This window comes from Thermobia domestica, chromosome 11, assembly GCF_964235325.1.
Source record: "Thermobia domestica chromosome 11, izTheDome1.hap1.1, whole genome shotgun sequence".
NCBI classification, from domain to species: domain Eukaryota; kingdom Metazoa; phylum Arthropoda; class Insecta; order Zygentoma; family Lepismatidae; genus Thermobia; species Thermobia domestica.
In genome coordinates this window covers 264,429,818-264,452,942 of record NC_137464.1, presented here as the reverse complement: position 1 = coordinate 264,452,942, position 23,125 = coordinate 264,429,818, and the positions used below count along the sequence as shown (strand labels likewise).

At 35.8% G+C, this 23,125-nt stretch overlaps 1 protein-coding gene across 10 annotated transcripts in view; it reads right to left on the bottom strand.

Moving 5' to 3' along the window:
• The window catches only part of LOC145665034 (uncharacterized), a 487,711-nt gene that overhangs the window by 82,986 nt on the left and 381,600 nt on the right, over positions 1 to 23,125 (bottom strand). For 2 of the 10 annotated variants that reach the window (XM_081732261.1, XM_081732266.1), the window contains exon 1: positions 14,523 to 14,658. The exons of 5 other annotated variants lie outside the window; for them this stretch is intronic. The gene's annotated coding sequence lies outside the window, so the exon portion shown is untranslated. Of the gene's footprint in view, positions 1 to 12,842; positions 12,937 to 14,174; positions 14,353 to 14,522; positions 14,659 to 23,125 lie in introns of those variants that run through there. 3 more of the 10 variants (XM_081732265.1, XM_081732264.1, XM_081732262.1) reach the window with 3 other exon arrangements.

Genomic DNA, 23,125 nt, shown 5'->3' with positions numbered 1-23,125 from the left:
AGTAAAGAATAAACATTGAACGTTCCGATGTAGCTGCAAAAAGTAAAAACAAAAACATGGAAGTGGAGTGTTCGAATCCATACTCATGGTTATTAAAAATACAATTTCTACATGCTTTACACCTACCGACCACATTTCTACGTTAGCAATTAAGAGGTTTGTGTTTAGGTTAGGCTGGTCAATACGTTTTGCAAAGGGGCCCGGTTTAGCTCTGACGCACCACAGGTGCGAGCAGGGAGCAAAACACCTCTTCTCTCTCCCTCTGTGTGTCTATTTATCTATCTATCTGTATGTATATCTATATAACGCTATTTGTGAATGCCATAGCCACCCTAATTTTCAGCGGATTGAGACAAAGCTTGGCACAAACATTAATTGTTGAAATATCTTGATGAGTTCGTTAACCAGAATAATCAGATGAAAATGTTCAAAATGGCGGCCCTTCAAACTCTTAGAAACTTCCAAGGGAACCAAATTTCGCCCATAAATGGGTATTCAGAAAGTTTGAATAACTTTTCCTCTTTTACTGAAACATTTGTGTGCAGGGACTTATTGAAATATTGGACCCGATTAATCGCATAAAGAAGGTTCACGCCCTTTCGCTACGGCCAGGCTTTTTTTGTTTGTTTGTTTGCAGGAGGGGGGTTATTTTTATGTCGGAACAAGATGATTATTAGTGACGATATGGAATTACACATTAAAACTGAAGTAACTTGTGAAACGTGTTATTTGAAAGAATAATATAATAAATGTCCTTTCCCCTAACACAGAGAACTGTAAATCATGTATTTCAAGTTCGGGAGCGTGAATGGCGAGGAGTGTTATTTGATTTGCTTTTTAGTAACACATTGCATTGCAAATAAAGGTAGGCAACATTAGTGGTAAGTAAAATATTATTATTATTATTATTATTAATAATAATAATAATAATAATAATAATAATAATAATAATAATAGGTTTAGTTTGTGGCAAGGCAATATCTTCCTCAATTCTTCTTCAAACGTAATAATTGTAACGCCATATCTCCCTTACAAACAAAATATTAGCAATTTATATCGAGAGAACGGGAAATTGTAGAGTAATGGGAGCAACGTTGGACAGTATGCACTCATAGTAATCAGAAAAATAAGCGATTTCAGTGCAAAATGAACGAAGAGTCATTGTCATGGGTAGTCATGGAGCCACGGCAGAGCCCTCTTTAGGCAAAATGTCGATAACTTATATGGAGAGAACAGGAGGTGATGGTGAGATGGGACGAACGTTGGACACTGTGGACCCATAAGGCTCATCGAAAAAAAATAGTGGGGGGGGGGCGCCAGCCAGCCTTACTTATTTCCACATAATAATATAAAATTATATTGTCGAAATACAAACACGAGTTAGCGAGTAATATTTGATATTATTATTATTATTATTATCGACAGTTCTTTTCATTACGTCTGCATGTTTGACATGAAGGCAAAGAGAAGATCCATCATTCGTAGAAAGAATAAGAATAGTCAGTTACTTTAACTGTGAACGACAGCGAAAAATACGAAAAGAGTGATTAGCTGTAGCAAAAAGAAACAATACTTTCTCTCAAATGGATAAAAAAACCAAGCCGAGATTGATTCGGACTCGCATGGACGGAGTGAAAAGTCAGTACTTTGTGTATTTTTCTTTTAACTGACTCTCCGAAGTTGTTTCAATAATTTACTTTTTGCTAATTTTACTTGCTTCACTCGTTCAACTTGCTTTTTCTAATAATTTATAACGACAGAGACACGAACACAGAAACATAAGGAACAGTTAAAAATCATAGATACTCTCCCGCCGGGAATCGAACCCGGGACACCAGACACCAAAGTCGCACGTGCTAGCCACTAGACCAGAGGGGAGGGCACAGCTCACGCTCTGTATCGTTAGGGATTTCGACCACTGTACTGCCAGCTATCACTTCTGTGGGTTGTATACTATGATCACATGTTTCTTCTTTGCTGGAAAAGTTAAACCTACATTCTATGTAATACATGAGGTATTTAGACCTACATGCTCTTCATATAATGTAATAAAAGGGTCATGCTGGGAATAAGAAAAATAACATTCCTTGGACAAAACGGAAACTATTGGCATCAGAAATATTTATGTACGAGGCATGCGCAGTAGTATATTTCAGAATAGTTACTGTTTAGTTCAGAAAGGGGTGTAAAAAAGCAAATATGTCGCGTCAACGAGATCGATCAGAGTTGACAGAGGCGGAAGCAGATGTGTAGTAATACAACAACTTGGTTAAATTGATAATTGGTTCTTTATTCTGTAGTAGATCGTATCACAATTTTACAGGAGAGCAGAGAAAGACTTACTAACGCTGTCATATAGTAAGCTTTAGTAACACGATCATATAGACACAAATGGATGTAACTGTGAGTACTACAACTTGGATTTAACCAAAATCCGTTTAGATATTCAGTGGTTTGCAGGGTTGTATAAGACACAATACAATTCTCCATACCTTAGCTTCCAGTAGCTAGATACATGCAATTTCTTTGAGATACTGAAACTGCTGTCGGATTTTAATACATGACGTATTGCAGGATACAAAATGCTTTGCATTACTTGTTTATTTGTAGACAGCTACTAGCTTAGTGTTCTGAAAGGTTGGGTATAAACTAGGGAAAGCCAATTCCGGAATTATTACTTTCCGGACTCCCGAAGGTAAAACCGGACAGATTCCGGAATTCGGAAAATTCCCATTTTGGAATAATTCAGGAATTCGGAGCAATCCGGATTTTTTCGAAATCCAGAGTTTTTCTCAATTTCGGAATTTTCTAAATTCCGGTTTCTTCCCGAGTTCCGGAATTTTTCTGAAGTAGGGAGTTTAACTGAATTCCATAATTTTCCGAAATCCGAAAAATGAAAGTTACGCTTCCAAAAAATGAATTTATTTTGGTTAATATGAATCGTGGCGGAAATGAGTCTTTGACCAGATAATGGCGACCGCTTTGAAAGAAATGGGGTGTATGAGAATTCAATCTGTCATATTTGTAGTTTCGTGTGGAGAAAAAACAAACTTGTGAACCAGCGGTTTAAGAACAAGTCATTAATTAATGTAAACTTTGCCGACATCATAAAAGAAATACGAAAGACATTTTGAATCGAAGAAATATAACATACAAGTTTGCAAGCGGAGACAAAGGAACCTAACGTAACCAGACTAAAAACGAATCTTTTACCGCGTAGCGATCGCGGTTTAATGGTCAAAGTGCGTGTGCGAATGCACGTTGTATTTTTTCTTGCTTTTTTTTACTTTAGGATTTTTGATGGCAATTGATCGGCGACAACATACGTTTTATTATATTGATATTTGAATACTCGGATGTTTCAATACTTGAACTATCAAATCTTCAGGAATAATAATAGTAATAATAATGAACTAATAATAATAATTATTATTATTATCTTGTAGAAGATTAAAAGCTAGGAGCTAATTATCGCTCAGGTCATACCATTACATGCAGAAACGTGACATTTGGAAAGAATATTTCGGTTTGGTTTAATGTTGCTCACGAGAAGAGGAGTTTCTCATCTCGTTTCTAAAACAAATAAAATAACATAAGAATTAACATTTTACATTCGAGACGGGTCATGGCTAACTCAAAATTTTCGTCTCTCTTTGGAGATGAGAATCGAGACGAGACGAAAATATGGTAAACAGTTCCCGTCTTGTCTCGATTCTCGAAATAGTGTATGTCCGTTCTTTAAGTAACAATTGCTATGTAGACTGAATCTCATAGGCTATTTCGTTAGATTATATTTCGGAGCTCATTGAATTATGCTCAGTGTAGGTATTTTGTAGCAAGCTTTTATATTTACCTCTGCATATCCTAAAAATTAGTTTATTATATGCCTTACTGTTGCGTGATATTCAGTTATATTTATTACAGTTATTTACCTTAAAACATACAGTAGAATACTTTTTGCATGAAACTTCAACGGAACGTTGTAGTTTACAATCTTGGTAGTTGCAGAGGTGTGTCTTGAAGGTACGGAACCCTTTCCCCGAAATCTCTACTTTTAAGTAAATTTTGCCAAATTTCAAGGGCAAGTTTAAAACTTTTATTATTATTATTATTATTATTATTATTATTATTATTATATCAACACCGTGTATAATTTTTAAAAGATATACGGTTTGTATCTGAATAGTAAAAGCCAACGACTGTCGATCTCGGTCGTTGAGAAGTCTTCAGGAGGGAAGGACATCGGTCACGTTCTGGGTTTGAGTTCCGAAGGAGCAAGTATTCGGGCTCGAGCCAAAAATTGTTAAAAGTTATAGGGTTCAGCCAAACATGTTCAAAACAGCTGGGACCGGGTTTAGGCTTCTTAACGGCTCGAGCGGCTCAGCTTACAGCTCATTCACTATCGAACCGAACCGAGAAGTGAGCCGAGCCAACAGCTCACCCAACCGAGCCGATTTGAGCCATCGGCTTAGTTCAGCTGAATCGAAACGTGCCGATGGACTAGTTTCAACTTAGCTGGCTTGAACCGGTTCACATGAGCCTAGTAGGGGACCCATCCCAACCGAGAAAGCTCGAGCCATCGGCTCAATTTAGCAGAGTCGATAGCTCGTTCTAACTGAGCCGGCTCGGGACATCGGCTCATCCCAACCGAGCCGATTCGAGCCGTTCGCTCAGTTGATACGAGCCGAGCCGGTTGATATCACTACCCGAGTTGTTCTTTTGCTTGGGCTCAAGAATTCGACAGTGCAGGTCTCACCCTTGATTTTAAGAACTACAGTATATACTTATATTTGTGATTACGACATTCGAGGCTGTCTCGTAAAAAAAAGAACTCTTGTCTAGACGAGACGAGATACACTAAAATTGCCCCACGAGATACACTAAAATTGCCCCACGAGATGCACTAAAATTACGAGACGAGCAACACTAAAGTATTCCATATTACTGCTTACATTTCTCATGGCTTTCGCTTTCCAGTCTAATCAGGCCATTATTTCAAAACGAGTTAAAACGAACTGAACGAGCGAGCGAGCCATTATCAAACTCGACTCAACTCGAAACTTGCACTCGAAAACAGCTTGACCTTGATCGCTACCCGGTAAACGATTCGTCTTTAGTCTGGTTACATTAGTTCTTTTGTCTCCGCTTGAAAACTTGTATATTATATTTCTTCGATTCAAAATTTCTTTCTTATTTCTTTTATGATGTCGGCAAAGTTTACATTATTAACTTGAGTTTTTCTTAAACCGCTGGTTCACAAGTTTGTTTTTTCTCCACACGAAACTACAAATATGACAGATTGAATTCTCATACACCCCATTTCTTTCAAAGCAGTCGCCATTACCTGGTCAAAGACTTATTTCCGCCACGATTCATATTAACCAAAATAAATTCATTTTTTGGAAGCGGAACTTTCACTTTCCGGATTTCGGAAAATTATGGAATTCAGTTAAACTCCCTAATTCAGAAAAATTCCGGAACTCGGGAAGAATCCGGAATTGAGAAAAACTCCGGATTTCGAAAAAATCCGGATTGTTCCGAATTCCGGAATGTTAACGAAATCAGAAATTTTTAAATTCCGGATTTTTCCGAATTCCGGAATTATTTCAAAATGGGAATTTTCCGAATTTCGGAATTTGTCCGGTTTTACCTTCGAGAGTCCAGAAAGTAATAATTCCGGAATTAGCTATCTCTAGTTTATACACAACCTTTTAGAACACTAAGCTAGTAGCTGTCTACAAACAAACAAATAATGCAAAGCATTTTTATCCTGCAATACGTCATGTATTAAAATCTGACAGCAGTTTCAGTATCTAACCAGAAATTGCATGTATCTAGTTACCGGAAGCTGAGGTATGAAAAATTGTATTGTGTCTTATCTTTTTGTGTCTTATACAACCCTGCAAATCACTGAATATCTAAACGGCTTTCGTTAAATCCAGGTTGTAGTACACACAGTTACATCCATTTGTGTCTATGTGATCGTGTTACTAAAGCTTACTATATGACAGCGTTAGTAAGTCTTTCTCTGCTCTCCCGTAAAGTTGTGATACGATCTACTACAGAATAAAGAACCAATTATCAATTTAACCAAGTTGTTGTATTACTACACATCTGCTTCCGCCTCTGTCAACTCTGATCGATCTCGTTGATGCGACATATTTGGTTTTTTACACCCCTTTCTTCGTTTACTGAACTAAACAGTAACTATTCTGAAATATACTACTGCGCATGCCTCGTACATAAATATTTCTGATGCCAATAGTTTCTGTTTTGTCCAAGGAATGTTCTTTTTCTTATTCCCAGCATGACCCTTTTATTACATTATATGAAGAGCATGTAGGTCTTAAATAACTCATATATTACATAGAATGTAGGTTTAACTCTTTCAGTAAAGAAGAAACATGTGATCATAGTAGTTCTAATCCCTAACGACACAGAAAGTGAGCAGTGCCCTCCCTCTGGTCTAGTGGCTAGCACGTGCGACTTTGGTGTCTGGTGTCCCGGGTTCGATTCCCGGCAGGAGAGCATCTATGATTTTTAACTGTTCCTTATGTTTCTGTGTTCGTGTCTCTGTCATTATAAGTTATTAGAAAAAGCAAGTTGAACGAGTGAATCAATTAAAATTAAGTAAGTTACTGAAACACGTTCAGTGAGTCAGTTAAAAAAAGTGGAGAAAGCACTGACTTTTCACGCCGTCCATGGGAGTTCGAATCAATCTCGGCTTGGTCTTTTATCCATTTGAGAGAAAGTATTGTTTCTTTTCGCTACAGCTAATCACTCTTTTCGTATTTTTCGCTGTCGTTCACAGTTACAGTAACTGACTATTCTTATTCTTTCTACGAATGATGGATCTTCTCCTTGGCTTCACGTCAAACATGCACACGTAATGAAAAGACGCTGTCGATGATAATAATAATAATAATATAATAATAATAATATCAAATATTACTAGCTAACTCGTGTGTGTACTTCGACAATATAATTTTATATTATTATGTGGAAATAAGTAAGGCTGGCTGGCGCCCCCCCCCCCACTAATTTTTTTCGATGAGCCTTATGGGTCCACAGTGTCCAACGTTGGTCCCATCTCACTATCACCTCCTGTTCTCTCGATATAAGTTATCGACATTTTGCCTAAAGGGGGCTCTGCCGTGGCTCCATGACTACCCATGACAATGACTCTTCGTTCATTTTGCATTGAAGTCGCTTATTTTCCTGATTACTATGAGTGCATAGTAATCCATGGGAGTGTCCAACGTTGCTCCTATCACTCTACAATTTCCCGTTCCCTCGATATAAATTGCTAATATTTTGTTTGTAAGGGAGATATGGCGTTACAATTATTACGTTTGAGGAAGAATTGAGGAAGATATTGCCTTGCCACAAACAACACCTATTATTATTATTATTATTATTATTATTATTATTATTATTATTATTATTAATAATAATAATAATAATATTTTACTTACCACTAATGTTGCCTACCTTTATTTGCAATGCAATGTGTTACTAAAAAGCAAATCAAATAACACTCCTCGCCATTCACGCTCCCGAACTTGAAATACATGATTTACAGTTCTCTGTGTTAGGGGAAAGGACATTTATTATATTATTCTTTCAGATAACACGGTTCACAAGTTACTTCACTTTCAATGTGTAATTTCATATCATCACTAAAAATCATCTTGTTCCGATACGAAAATAACTCCCTCCTGAAAAAAAAAAAAGCCTGACCGTAGTGAAAGGGCGTGAACCTTCTTTATGCGATTAATCGGGTCGAATATATTTTAATAAATCCCTGCACACAAATATCTCAGTAAAAGAGGAAAAGTTATTCAAACTTTCTGAATACCCATTTATGGGCGAAATTTGGTTCCCTTGGAAGTTTTTAAGAGTTTGAAGGGCCGCCATTTTGAACATTTTCATCTGATTATTCTGGTTAACGAACTCATCAAGATATTTCAACAATTAATGTTTGTGCCAAGCTTTGTCTCAATCCGCTGAAAATTAGGGTGGCTATGGCATTCACAAATAGCGTTATATAGATATACATACAGATAGATAGATAAATAGACACACAGAGGGAGAGAGAAGAGGTGTTTTGCTCCCTGCTCGCACCTGTGGTGCGTCAGAGCTAAACCGGGCCCCTTTGCAAAACGTATTGACCAGCCTAACCTAAACACAAATCTCTTAATTGCTAACGTAGAAACGTGGTCGGTAGGTGTAAAGCATGTAGAAATTGTATTTTTAATAACCATGAGTATGGATTCGAACACTCCACTTCCATGTTTTTCTTTTTTACTTTCTGCAGCTACATCGGAACGTTCAATGTTTATTCTTTACTAATTGCAAATGGCGTTTACATTCAAAATATGAGGAATTTTGGTGGCATTTGTTCGGATATTCTTCTCTTTCAAAATTAAGAAGAGAATAAAAGCAATACGCAAAGACATAAAGTATTATCAGTACTAAACATTACCAATAATAATTGCCACGAATGACTAAATACGACCTCTTTTACCATCTCTCATGAGCTGTATGTATTATTAACAAAATTTTTAAAAACGTACTTGACGTGGATTCGAACTCGCGGCCTTTTCATTTGTAAGCCAGCACCTTAACCACTACACCAAGATCACGGCATGGTGAACGTTTAGTTGTCGGCGTATTTGTTGTAATTGTGTTTTATGTTCCCACTTCGTCAATTTTTACTCTTTTTTCCAAGTTTAACAGCTGTTTCTGGCTTTCTCTTTCGGTGTCGTCCTTTATTTACACTATGCACTATTCGTATTCACAGCTTGTGCTCCTCTGCAATGTCTTATTCAGATTAAACTTTTCTTTTTGCCCCTCAGTAACATTTGATTGATTTAATTCTCATACTCTCCACGGATGGAGCGCAGGAATGCCAGACTCGAAAAATAGGTGTACATTTACTTTCCTGACAGATAATACTTTAGGTTTACAAGTGAAGGGATACGAATATAATAAATAATTGCACGTGGAAGACAATTCTATTAAATGTTATCCTCCATCGGCGGTGTATTTCTGCACAGTGTATACGAGTTGTATTTTATCTTTACTGTGGAGCGTTGTTAATATTGAAATATAACAAGTATTACTGAGAGCGGTATCTTTCTTAAAACACTTTTTTTCCCTATCCTCACTTACGCGTATACGCACTGTCACGGACGCGCCTACTCCCTAAGGACACACCACCGTAAGTTTCCACCAGTTTCGCCCCGCGCTGCTCGATTAGATAGCAGTCATACTTTGTAGTGACATCGTAGCAGGGTGGAAAAAAATCATGATTTTTTTTCAAAGATTATTTTTGTTGATTTTATTGATTTAAATGGATTTTTTTATTTAAATCAAATCTTTCTCCTCGTAAATTACAAGTCGCAAAGTGAAGAAAAGACATTAGGAATTAGTATTAAATGCTAATTATGCCATTTAAATGAAAGTACTAGGGTTGAATTTTGAATTAATCCCTAATTATCAGCCTGTGTTAATCCCAAACAATGTTATTAACCCTTGTAAATTTTGGCTTTTTTTAAAAGGAAAATTATGGACTTTCAAACAAGCAGTTACATCATTATCCCTATTTATCCTAGGATCACGGTCCATATCTCATTCTCTTTAGAATAGAAGAGCCTTTGAAACGGTAACAGTCGCATTTCCCTATCATGTCCCTGAAGCGGGAAATTTAGAGAAAAATTGATTTTTCTGATTTTTTTTTTTTTCAAATTTTGATCTCCTCTGGCTCCCTTGTGTTAACGTACGTATCTCAAAATCAACTGGAAAATACTAAGGAGTGTACTAAATGTGTGTGTATAGAATTTCAAGCTATCTTGGATACTAAAGGCAGGGAAAATATTTAACAATGAGGTAAGAACATCCCTACAATGCCGCAGATAACCTGCATGTAATATAAAAATTTCCTTGGACATCTCCATTTATCCTAGGGTCGTGATTTGTACAGTATTCTCTTCAGAATAAAAAACATTTTTAACTACCATTCAAATGTCTCCATCGTGTATCTGGGGCGGAAAAATCACACACACACAAAAAAGGAATTTTCTGTTAAAAACATCCTTTTTTACTTTTTACCCCTCCGGACCAACCCTCTGTTTTAAGGTAGAGATCTGAAACACTGAAAAATACTAACGGGTGGATTGAATAAGTGTGTAAAATTTCAATTTTGTAGGTGCAAAAGTAAGCCCGCAAAAAATGATATCCCCCAAAATACACCAAATTCCCGTATAAAACAGGATATCAGATAAGATTTCTGAAACATACCTATTCATCCTAAGATCATGATTTGTACGTCATTCTCTTCAGAATAGAACATCCTTTCAAACGGTTCGATTCGGATGTCTCCATCTGACTCGCGGAAAAAGCTATTTTGTTAAAAATATCCTTCTTTTTTTACATTTTTTTCTCTCTGGACCCCCCTGTTTTCACGCAGGGATCTGAAAAATACTAAGGGTTGCACTATACAAGTGTGCAAAATTTCAGTCTTTTGAATGCAAACTGGAAGCCTGCGAAAAAAAAAAAAAAAAAAAAAAATAGGTATGACAAAAAATATCTTTTTAAATTTATGATGTCATGACACACTATGTCTTCACGCAGAAAGGCGTGAAAGCATATGTTACATGTTTTACAATGTCTTCAGTCTTAAAAAAAAAAGGTTTATCGGTACTTTTCTTAATCGAATAATAAAGATTTTGTATTCAATAGAATAAAAATAGATAATATAATTTAAAAAGTTAAGCATTAGGGAAAAAGTATAGCAACGTGTATCAAAATATCACTTTTTTCACAAAAGTTACTGATATTTGGAAGGGGCATATTTTTAAAAAATTGGAACTAGCTTGAGGCACGAAATACATAAATTTCGCCTAATGTTACAAATCTTTAAAAAATCGGGGAAGGGATAAGACCCCTCTAAATATGCCCTATTATCTGGGAACAAACAAGCAGACGCGTACGGGAAAGAATTTTCGTCTTGAATGTCGATGGTGATTTCCGCGTTGAAACAGTTAAAGATTTTAAAACCCAAACCCATTGTTACGAAGAGAAGAAAGCAGTATTCCTCTGTTACCCGTTCAAAACGGGATTTTCCCTAATCATCCTGTGCATGACAGTTGTTTTCATATTATGCTGTACATTTGAGTCTCATTGTATTATGATTATTAACTTCCTTAACCGAAATAACAGAACAGAAACGGGATTTTACTTATTTTCACTTTAAATTATTTTATTTCCGAATTTGATTTAAATCAACGATATTTATTTTAAAAAAATCAAGTGATTTAAATCAAACTGATTTGAATCAATCCACCGTGCATCCTAGCATAGACAGTTTGTGTTTGTGTTTTTTTTTCTGTAGTTTTTATGCCATACATTTGAAAGCCATATTTATATCCAAATCGAAACAGAATTGAAATTTTTCAACAACAGATAAATAATTCAATTGCCAATACTTGAAAATTAAGGCAAACGGAAACAACAGAAGACTAATATTGAACGACTATATTCACATAGGCACAGAAAACATACAAGAAAGTTAGAAACATCATAATAAACGTGCGTAACATAGAGTTTACGGAAGAGAAGGACAAACCGTTCAGGTGTATCCGTATTTAACAGGCTACCTCGCTATATTTATAAAGTTTTGTTGTAGATTTTCTGTACGGATCCCCGTATTTCTGAAATTTAAAGTCAATTTGGGTTAAGTTCCGTATCGCCGGACCAATTTTAGAAATTTACTGCGTCAATTGGAGAATTTAATTAAGTTTGTGAGGAGGAATGAGTGAAAGTGAAGTGAAATAGTAAAAGTGAAGAATGCTGTTGTTATTGTTGGTTGTTTTTGATGACGTAACCTGCACTGTATGTGGAGGCGGAAGGACTATTTTGCGGAGAGGTACATTCCTTATGATATAGTTGCGCGAAAGGAATGGGGTTGGGAAAGAAGGAAGAGCATTTCGAGGGCTACTTAGCGGAGTATTTATTTAAGGAAAGGAAAGCCCAGGAAACTGTTGTACACGATTTTCTCCTTGAATTTGGAAAAGTTTACAAACTTCAGTTTCGAAGGTAACTGACTAACTGAACGGGAATGTACATCTGCACAGTGTAAAGAAACTGTATTGTATGTTAATGAGTAAAGCGTTGCACGTATGAAACCATGACAAGTGCTGCTGAAATTCTTATGATCGCCAAAACCCATATGTTGTCACTACCCTCGCTTACGCGTATACCCATCGTCACTGACGCGTCTTCCTTCGGGTACTCTGCTGCGCTCACGCTTTGACTCGGTTAGATAGCATTCGTGCTTTTTAATGGGTACCTAGCAAAGGTTGGTTTGTTTTCGAACAGTAGTTTTTATGCCACTAACGTAAAGTAACGTTATCAAACGTAACTTAATGTAATCCAACAAAATATAACCAAATGCAGTACACTTTCGTACTTTTTCTCAGCTTTCAAAGTTGTCCGGCGATACGGCACTAATGCCGTCAATTTTTTCATAAGATTCAAATAGTAAAAAAATATTCGTTAGTTGTGTGCTTATTGTGAGATACGTATCTACGTTGAAATACATTGAAGAAAGTCAAACCTCTTAAGCACTGTTTCACCCATAAAGTAGTCATATTCACCCATAAAGTAGAAGCACTGATTCATCCATAATAATCACATTATACAAACTGAAGTATCTCGAGTGAATGTGCTACGCCATGAATCTTACCTTAGCACTTTGTTGTTACTTTGGAACAGAAATGTGAAAATGGAACCATATCAGAATATTACCTAAACGTGTTTAGTTATATGGCAATACTTACTTCAATATGTAAGGTAAATGTTTTTATACAATACACAATTTTTTTTTAATCCTAGTTTTTGTGTATAACCACAGTTGCTGACTAGTGATGGGTGAATTCCCAGGAAGATATTTTTCGGGAATATTCCCGGGAAGATTCCCAAAATAGGAATTTATGTTCAATCAGAAAGAAAATTGCATTCTGTTACTATATTATGATTTGAAAGTTGAATTAGTTTTTATATCACAGCATATGATTACTGTTGTCCACAGAGGATTTTTTAAATTTTTATTCTGAAAGGTACTATGTTACTTTATTAACACTTTATTATGTTTTGGAGTACGCATACATGTATATTTATTTACAATATGTTCTATCAATTAGGCCTAAATATGTGTGAAAAAATTATATATTAACAGTTTAAATTTATGTAAAAATTATATAATAACAAAATGGTTCCTTTTCGTCATTTGTAAATTAGTACTTTGCTAATTTTGGCTGTTCTTTAGAATTGGCGGCCAGCTTTTGCACCTACTTTTTCTTGCGATATTCTATTCCGTTGCGGTTGTTTAAGGTTTCTTACGTTAAATTACGTTACCAACATTAAATTCAGACAGCGTTGCAGAGCGAGGGTTAGCGAATGAAGGCGGGTCAGAGCCCCGCATGGCACGTTGTTTTCTATCTTCGTTACCAACAATTCACTTTCTTTTCTCACATAAATCACTTCCACTTATCTTTCCGTTTTGTATAAATCCCCTACTGGCCTAAAAAAATGTTTTCGATACTTTCTTGACTACTTGAAATTTACGGTTTACTCATTTCTTCCGTAAATCATCCTACTTTTTGCTAGTTTTGGCCCTCCAATAATAAACAATTACCTTACTTTTAGTGGAAATGGAACTTTAAAAAATCATATTATTAGTTATATAATGTACCGTCAAATAATTTTAAATTTTTTAACATCAAAATTCTTTAAAACCTAGAAGAAAATCAGAATATATTAAAATAAAGTAACTAGTCATATCGTTTTTATAATTTGGAGGATAAAATAAAGAAATGGAAATAAATTCCTTCCCGGGAATTTATAGGTCAAAGAAAGGAACCGGGAATATTCCCATTTTTAAATTCCTTCCCACCGGGAATATTCCCACTGCGTATCACTATTGCTGACCCATCTGCATCGAAAGGATGCATCCCTTGGCTATTGGCCAGGCACCTGCACAGACTAGGTTAGATAGCATTCGTGCTTTTTAGTGGCACCTAGCACTGTTTTTGGCAGAATAAACTGAATCAGCACAGAGGAATGGAAACAACAAAAATGTATATCCAATGAATTTACATATGGATTCTTACAATGGATCTGCACCTTAATTTCTGTTTGGGATCTTGGATGTCATTTAGTATCTCCCCAACTCCTTTCATGGTTCCAAAACTCGATGTGTTTCAATACTCGATGTCTCAATTGTGATAAAGATAGAAAAAAATGGGCCCTGCGGGTCTTCTAGTCTTCTTCGCTTGCTTGGCTATACTTTGTGAAGTAAACCTAGAGATCTTACATGTGCAAGATTGAGGGATATAACTAAATATTAGCTCCGACTTTGAAAAGTAAATATGCTCAACTTGTAACGCAAACCTGACAACACTATGTTAATAATAATAATAATAATAATAATAATAATAATAATGATAAAAAACAATTACCTGTTTCTGTTAAACCATCTTGTCTTGTCTTGTTCACAGATCACATAGCCTAACGGCAAGATTGGTAACTACATGGAAAAACCAGCGTATCAAGTTCGTCGCGCTTGCAGTGACATCTACTCTCGCTGGCAGGATAATGTAACTACTCACCAGCAGTGTAACTATCCATCTAAAGAATTCACCAATATAAGCAGTAGATCCATAGGCATAGACTAGTTACCAACATTAGCAGTGTATCCACACAGCACCTTGACGTAGTTTATAAATAATATTTGCCATTAAATTCAAAATGCAAATATGATGTCCTTCTAGTAGCCCTAATTTCCTATCTTTATTCATCCGACTATTTTAATCGAAGGTCATATTATTAAAAGTTGAAATGTGGTTATTGTGTACCATATTCGTATAATTTAGAAATTGGAGACTCTTTTTTCACTCTATGCTTTAAGTACGAATTCAATAAAATTCAAAGAGAAAAAAAATGCTAGACTTGTCTGGCAATCGAATCTTTCCTCTACTCTTATAATGCCGGTGAGCTATCATACAATTCCAGTTCCTCCCCCATTGGCTCTTCGCTGTCCTGAACATTGAATTAGGGTTAGTCTGGACAGTATACCGATACAGTAAGCTATAGACCGGAATACGACCTCTTATACTCTCACATTTTCATTGTTCTAAATTCATTGATTTCGTACCTACAAAAGATACAGTGAAAGAAAAATCAAACCTTTTCCCCCAATTTCTTAATAAATAATGTTATATATATACACAATAACACAATTAAAATATAATACTAACACGCTTTCGATCGGAATCATATAGTAAAGCTAAAAATTTCCAAAATAAGGCTGCTAGAAGGTAAATATAGCTATTTAACTTTAATTAATGTTAGGTAACTATTAATACTATAGTTCTAACTATATACATTTATTAAAATTTCATTTAAAATTCTCTTATATCTTGTTTGAGTGCATTGTATTGACCTTCTTGCGGATAATACAGGTGTCTTTACCAGCGGCGCAAATCTGTCTTCAATATTGGGTGGGTGGGGCGGGAAAGACCGTTCTCATATTTTTTTCAAAGCGATGTTCAAAATATTTATGAAGTTGAAAAACAATGCTGTGGAAGATCAGGGGAGCAGAGTTGTCTTCAACATTGGGAGGCGGGCAGATTTGAGGCTTATTCTGAGGGACATCAATTTCATTGCACTTTCCTTTGTGGCAATCGGACACAAATCATCACATTTCTCACCGAAAAACACATTTCAAATCAGATTATTGGGGAACAGTTCCCCTCAGTTTTAAGATTGGAGGGGACATGTCCCCCTCATTTCCCCGGGATTTGCGCCAGTGGTCTTTACATTCCCAGCTCGCAGGACTGTTTATTTACTTTAAATTTCTCTGTTTTCTTAAAAAGTAATCGTTGTAGATTTTTTTCTTATCCTCTCTCCCTAAGTAAGAAATCAATAAATTTCCTAACAAAGCTTGCTTAAACATGTTAATTGTGTTGAAAACCTTACCGAGAAGCGCGATGGTAAAGCGTTCACGTCTAGTGCATGGGTCTCTGGTTCGATTCCAGTTCGCGACGAGTTAACTTTGTAGTGGACAAACACCGCGTGCATGAATGTTCTCAGGTTCCTCACCATTATCACCCATCTCATCATGATTGCATGCCTTGGCGAGCATTAAAAAAAAAAAAAAAAAAAAAAACTTACCTGAATTTCAGTTTCACCTAAAACAGTCACTCCTTCCTTGCTGTTCCATAACTAAAAGGTTGACATTTCTGCCAGAGTAAATTAAGATAACATTCAACTTGGGAAAATCTACATAGATGTAATAATTACTTTTGCGTTGCTTTGGGATCCTCAAATTCTGTGAACATTATCATGCAATGAAGCTCCTGAGCCCGTGGTGATGGAACTCTAGTATTTGTGTAACGGAAGTAAATCATGCTTAGGAGAAATTGACGATTGTAAATAAGAATCATAATTACTGCAGTTCCTTTTATTTAACATTAGTACTATGCACTTATTACACAATAACAATGCAACTTAAAAGAGCAGTCTTAATTTTACTATCTCCGCCTTATTCTTTCTTTTATTTTTCATTCTTCAATTTACAGATACAAAAACTTTATAAAATTGTTCACGTTTTCCACAACATCCATTTAAGCACTGATAATTTCAAAGTGGAAATAAGATTGCAATACAAATACAAATTAATCCCATTAAATAGGATACAAATCTGTACATTTCACAAACAAATGTGTATACTCAAATATTTATAAGATGTATAGCGTACAAAATACTACACACTTTTTAACTCAGTAAAGGATAGAAAATCATGGAAATAAACACGAAAGAAAGCAAACCATCAATTTCCATTAGAGGCAACGGTAACAAAAATGTATAAACCAATAATTACTTTTTGTTCTCAATTTTTTGATGAGTCATAAGTCTAGCAATATTCTGGTACACAGTCAGATTAACATTCAAAGTAGACCTATAGCTCTTCGAGTTAATTATCTGGAGCTACCTTCTTGCTAGTTCCTGGTTTCCACGTCGATAGCTAAATAAGAATATCATTCATATGGGATAAAGCCCATTACGCTTAGTTTTGTAAGCAGTAACAAAGAGAATACATGCACCTACTGTATCTACAAACTTGTATAATGGTAGAAATAGGCTTGCAATCTAACGATAAATGATTGATACTGGTTACAGCTTTCATACAAAAATAAAGAATATTATTTTTTGTCAATAATGACTGCTTCTGTCGTACAGACTGTACAGATACTCGCGTCTTCTATTCATGATTAAGGGACTGTGAAGTAAGTGGAGACAATCGATTTCCTTCTATTTCACACATAGCGTAGTTGAATCGGAAACACTGGTTCAAACCCTGAAGAGTGTAGTGACTGCGAGCATTAATACTGACATTCTCATTGTTGTCACTATGTGATACAAGGACGTGAAGACTTAAAAGCTTCTAGGAGTAACAACAGAACAGTTATGGTTCTTGTTTCCTTCACGTGAGCGAGAACCAAAAAATAAGATATTTGTGACTCATCGTATTCTCTCAAATGCAGAAATAAGAGCTATGACGTTTATTCCACCCAATTAATGTTCAGGTTTCTGTATAAGCTTAATGCTTCTGTTCACTTCTGATACCTGTCAAAATAAAGAGCTAATAAAAATAAATGAGATAACAAAGAGATAAAAAAGAGAATGAGATATATATGTATTTAAATTACTTCGTGGAATTCGATTATGGTAACCTGTCTTATTTCTAAAATCATTATAATCTTAAAATATAAGATTAGCCAATATTCGCTATTTTTTATTTTAACACATCACACAAAGTAACTCTATTCGAGATTATGAGGGTGTTTAACCACTTTTGACTCATTCTATTGAACTTAGTATTGACAGAAAGTAATTAAGGACATTCATATCTACTTATGTATGCTATGAGGCGCGTCTCTTAATTATCCATATAGCCCAAACACATCTGTTATAGACTTTAATAACTAGTTCAAAGTGAACATACATCTGGTGTTGGAAGGTTCAAGTATCAGCAATTCTCTCATTATGTCATTCAAATTATCGGAACGATTAACCAGCTGTCGACATATAGGAGCCAAAACGTTGTGAAATATTACAGTACGTTTGTTTTATCTTTTCACACTTCCCGCCAGTGCACTTGGTTTTCCTTTAAAGTATTTTCTTCTAGCACTCAAGTGAACGTTTTAATCCAATAGACGTCTTATTGCTTTTGTCGTGTACGTGACGTTAGTTGTCAGTCAGCTCATCAAATGAGGTCATTGCTGTTTGGCGGGTATTTGAAGTGCTCAGTTGCCACAGGCGAATAGGTGTGTTACTGTGATTTGTAAGTGGTGTCGCGTTTTACTGTGTTTCCTAGCGTATTGTAACTGTCAACTTAACCGTGGCGTGGCAACAATGCGTTTGCAAACAGATTCATCCTATAGGCGGGAAGCGTCCCAAGATGAAACAAACGCACTCTAAACAATTCCATAGGAAATGGTCTCACCAGTCATACAGACTTAACTTGTCTTCGCCTAACTTCTACATATTTGATCCAATGAAGGAAATCTTATTGGACAGAAGAGCCATCTACTAACAGGAATAACGGGTAAAAGTCTCGGCTCATCTCGATAATAAGCGTATTTCATTACAATTCTTCGGAAGAGTTTAACTTGAAGATCTAGAATTATAACGAAATTTCAAGGACTGGTAAAGAAAAATCATGTGCTTCCAGAATACAGAAGCTTATAGTCAGGTGGCAAATATCTGCTGCCGTAGCAGAAGACTAAATAGAAAATAGAACATTAAACTTCAGTCCATACTCTACAGTTATCAAAATTCAATCAGTCACATCAGAACTGAAATAGTGATATATGGGTGTATGGTAATTATATTCTGTACTTAGAACCAGTAGTGTGTAGTTTGGTATATGTTGGAATTATTTATCCTTTTCAGCACCGAAGCTATATGAGGCGTAGACCTACATTGGAAGGTGAAAACCGAACCAACATAATGTGTTCAAGTTTCAAATCTTTTCCATGGGAATAGAACACAGTACTCATCACGTTATCGAATAGACCAACAGGCAAGCCAATTTCAACTCTAGATTTCAATACTTGTTGAAAGAAATGAATTGTGAGTAAGTGAACGAAATCTAGCGACGAAGATAACAGCGTTTATCGAAATCGTTTTAAATACTAAAATTTAATTCCAGACGCAATAAAAAGGGTAATTGGTAACTTCCCATTGCAAATAATCCAGCTTTCAATATTTAGTTTTGGTGGATAATTATGTGCCAACAAAATAAAACAAAAGAAACATATGGAACTAGGATAGGAATTGAGAATAGTATCCATCTTATCGTGCCGGTGCGATAACTAATTCACTACTCAACTAGTCATGGATCATAAACACACAAACTTTTAAATATCACTTTCACCGTAACAGAAAACCGCAGACCATAGTCCGAGTCTCAACTCCGTTCCCCTACTTTCGAAATTCCATTGAATTCGCAACAAATGAGGATAATGTAACGAAAATTCTATTGCCCCCTCCTTTCTGTAAATCACAGTACATACCGTTGGATAATGAATCAAAGACTTCAATGTATTTCACTTAAAACTGATTTTAAGAACGAGATTAAAAAGCACAATATGTTTGTAACCTCATCGTCAAAAGTGCCTTTACATCGCCGTGACGGGTATGTGACCGCGCAGTACTCTAAGGAAGGGATGCTTGCATCAGGGGCGGATCCAGGACCGATTTCTGGGGGGGCGGTGGGTTGTCATGCTGCTTCTTTTAAGGGCTTCAAACTTTGGGATGGGTTTTATTTATATATATAAAATAAGAAAGTTTCCTCTTCTGAGGGGGAACGGTCCCTTCCTGGATCCGCCCCTGGCTTGCATAAGAATTTGTGATTAATTTTGAAGAGTTTTTGACTAAGGAATAAGGTGTATGGTAATTATATTGTGGTTACCCACAAGAGGCTCGATCAATCTAAATTATTTTATTGCCAACATGTACATATTGGTTTGTTAGGACAATAAAATAAGGATATGTTAGCAAGTATTTAGTAACAAACTATGAAGAAATCTCGAATAAAAGAATATTTAAAAAGTATTGAAAAAGATCCGATGCCATTTGAACTCGGTTCTTTTTATCTTTTCTTTTTCTTATCTTCGTTTAATGTCGTTAAGGATAGCAGCGACATCTCTTTCGGCAGTGAAGACATCCTGCTGCGAAATTGAAAATTTCTTTAACATGTATAACTGGAATCTATGTTGCTAGGCTCATATTATTGGTGATTGTTGGTATTTCTTAACTTCTACCTGAGAGTCTATCTGATCGAACCGGTTTATCGATCGTTATTTGTAGTCCCTAGGATTAGCATGGAGCTAGATGGAATGCGGAATGCTGCTTTACAATGATATCCATTTTTAACTTGAACCTGCCTCCTGTTTCCTACACACAAAGCTCCTCAAAACAAAGAGTAACCAAACGTTTGCTGTAGCTTCTTTATTTTTAACGCTGATTCTTCTTTTTCTCGTTTCTTTTTGTTTCATCTTTCCTTATTTTTCATTTCTGGTCTCGAAGGGGAGTTCCGGACCCACCCCTTGGCTCTGTGCCTGAATTCACTTTGATGTAGCAACGTAGGTTAGGAGGGGGAGGGGGAGCTATACAAAAATCAATATAAATAAAATAAAGTGAATAAGTTTGTGACTTAACTCTTGAACCACCGAACCGATCTCAATCAAATTTTTAGTATGTATGAGATTAGGGACTGGAAAGTTCTTTTAGAGTTTCACTTTGATGGTAGAAACTAGGGAAGGGGGAGAGGATATATATATATATATATATATATATATATATATATATATATATATATATATATATAAACTCAATAACTCTTGAAACACCCTACCGATCTCGATCACATTTTCAACATAGATGAAGTTCAAGACTGGAACGATTTTTATGATTTTTATAATTTTTTATGGTGCAGCTTAGGAGAGGGGGAGGAGGGATATATATATATATATATATATATATATATATATATATATATATATATATATGTGTGTGTGTGTGTGTGTGTGTGAAAAAGAGTAAAATATAAGTGGTTATCTTTGTGACATCACTCGAACCAGCCGATCGATATCAATGAAGTTTTCAACATAGATGAGGTTCGGACTTGGGGAGGCTTTTTTTATAATATTACTTTGACGGTAGAACTTAGGGGAGGGGGAGGAGATGGAAAAATGTACAAAAATAAAATTTAATAGCTCTTGAACCACTCGACAGATTTAGATCACATTTCCAACATGGATAAGGTTTTCGGATCTGAGATGGTGTCTGTCATATGACTTTGACGGTGCAGCTTAGGGGAGAGCAAGGGGAGAGATGTTTTAGAATGATCGAAAATGACCGATATTAAAATGGCATATAGTTTTGGGGGTCACTGAATTAATCACTGACACTTCCGACGCTGTTAAATCCAAACTCAGCCCCGTAGCTTGGTGGAGGGGAGGGAAGATATATAACATGATCGAAAATGAAGAATATTATAGTGCTGGCAAAATGTCTTGAGCCGTGACAAAAATGCGAACCAAAGCTCACACCCTCGACACACCAACGCGTTGACCAATAAGGGTCCAACTGTTGCTAAGCGAGAGAGCCTTAGCGAAAGGGAGTAGAATTCTTTCAGCCGACAGCAGCGCCTGGAACGGAAGACTAGGTTCAAGTCAATGTGGTATATCTATAGTGTCGAATTTTTAGTTTTCGAGATCGCTGAGTTGAATACTGATACTTCCGATACCGTTCACTACCAAATTCAGCCCCGTAACTTGGGGGAGGAAGGATATATATATATATATATATATATATATATATATATATATATATATATATATATATATATATATATATATATATATATATATAAAATCGAAAATGACCATTATCAATGTCGAACTCATGGTTTTCGAGACCATTGAGATGAACAGTGACACAAACCGATGCCTTGCCTTGTAACATGGAAAGGGAGGAGATATATACATTTATTGAAAATGACCGATATTAGTGCCGAATCCAGTTTTCGAGGTCTTTCTGTGAGACGAACAGTGACACTTCTGATGCCGTTTAAATCCAATTTCAGACCTGAAACATTGGGAGGAGGAGGGGAGAGAAATATAAAAATCATCGAAAATGACGTATATCAGACAATGTTTTAGTAATAGTAAAAAATGAGTGACTAACGAAATGTATTATTTTTTAAATTAAACCCAATGAAGTGGGTAATTGATGCTACTAATCCATATTCACAAATGAGACCTCAAATAACTTGGAGTTTGATGCCGTTATTTTGTATTTCTAAGATAGTCAAAAGTATTTATAAAAATTATGTTTACACAACAGACATAGACTATTGAGTCGTTTTCAGTTTTCGCTCAAATTATTATAAAATATTAAGAGGTTTGATTATAATCATTATTATTTTATTTCTTCTCTCTTTTCTGCTCATTATTGCTCATGATGATCATTCAGCATCAACAACGTAGTTATTGTGCCATTATTAGCAGGTTACTTGCTGCATCTGACAAGAAACTCGAAGTACGGTGGTCCTCAGATAGTCTCTTCGTGTTGACGTAGCAATTTTGTTTTAATACCTTCCTTCAACTACAGTCTCTTTTGCTCCCTACCTGTGTTTCATTGCACAATACCATCTAGCACATCCATCATAATACAGTTCCTCCTCAGCCAATATCCCAACCAGTTCCTCTTCCTCCTCTTAACAATATCTAAAATTGTTACTTTTTCCCCTATTGCTAATATTTCTAACAATTTCTGATTCATTTTCCGTTCAACATAGCTAATTCTTTCCTCTTTCCTCCATGCCCATGCTCCGAAAGCCTGCAATTGTTTCATCACTTTTGCGTAATGTCCATGTTTCTGCCCATAGAGTATGTATTGGAATCAGTAAAACAAAATCTCAATATTTAGTTGGAAATTTGTTTATTACACGGATTAGCTAACAGTGGTTGAAAAGAAAAATCTGATGCCT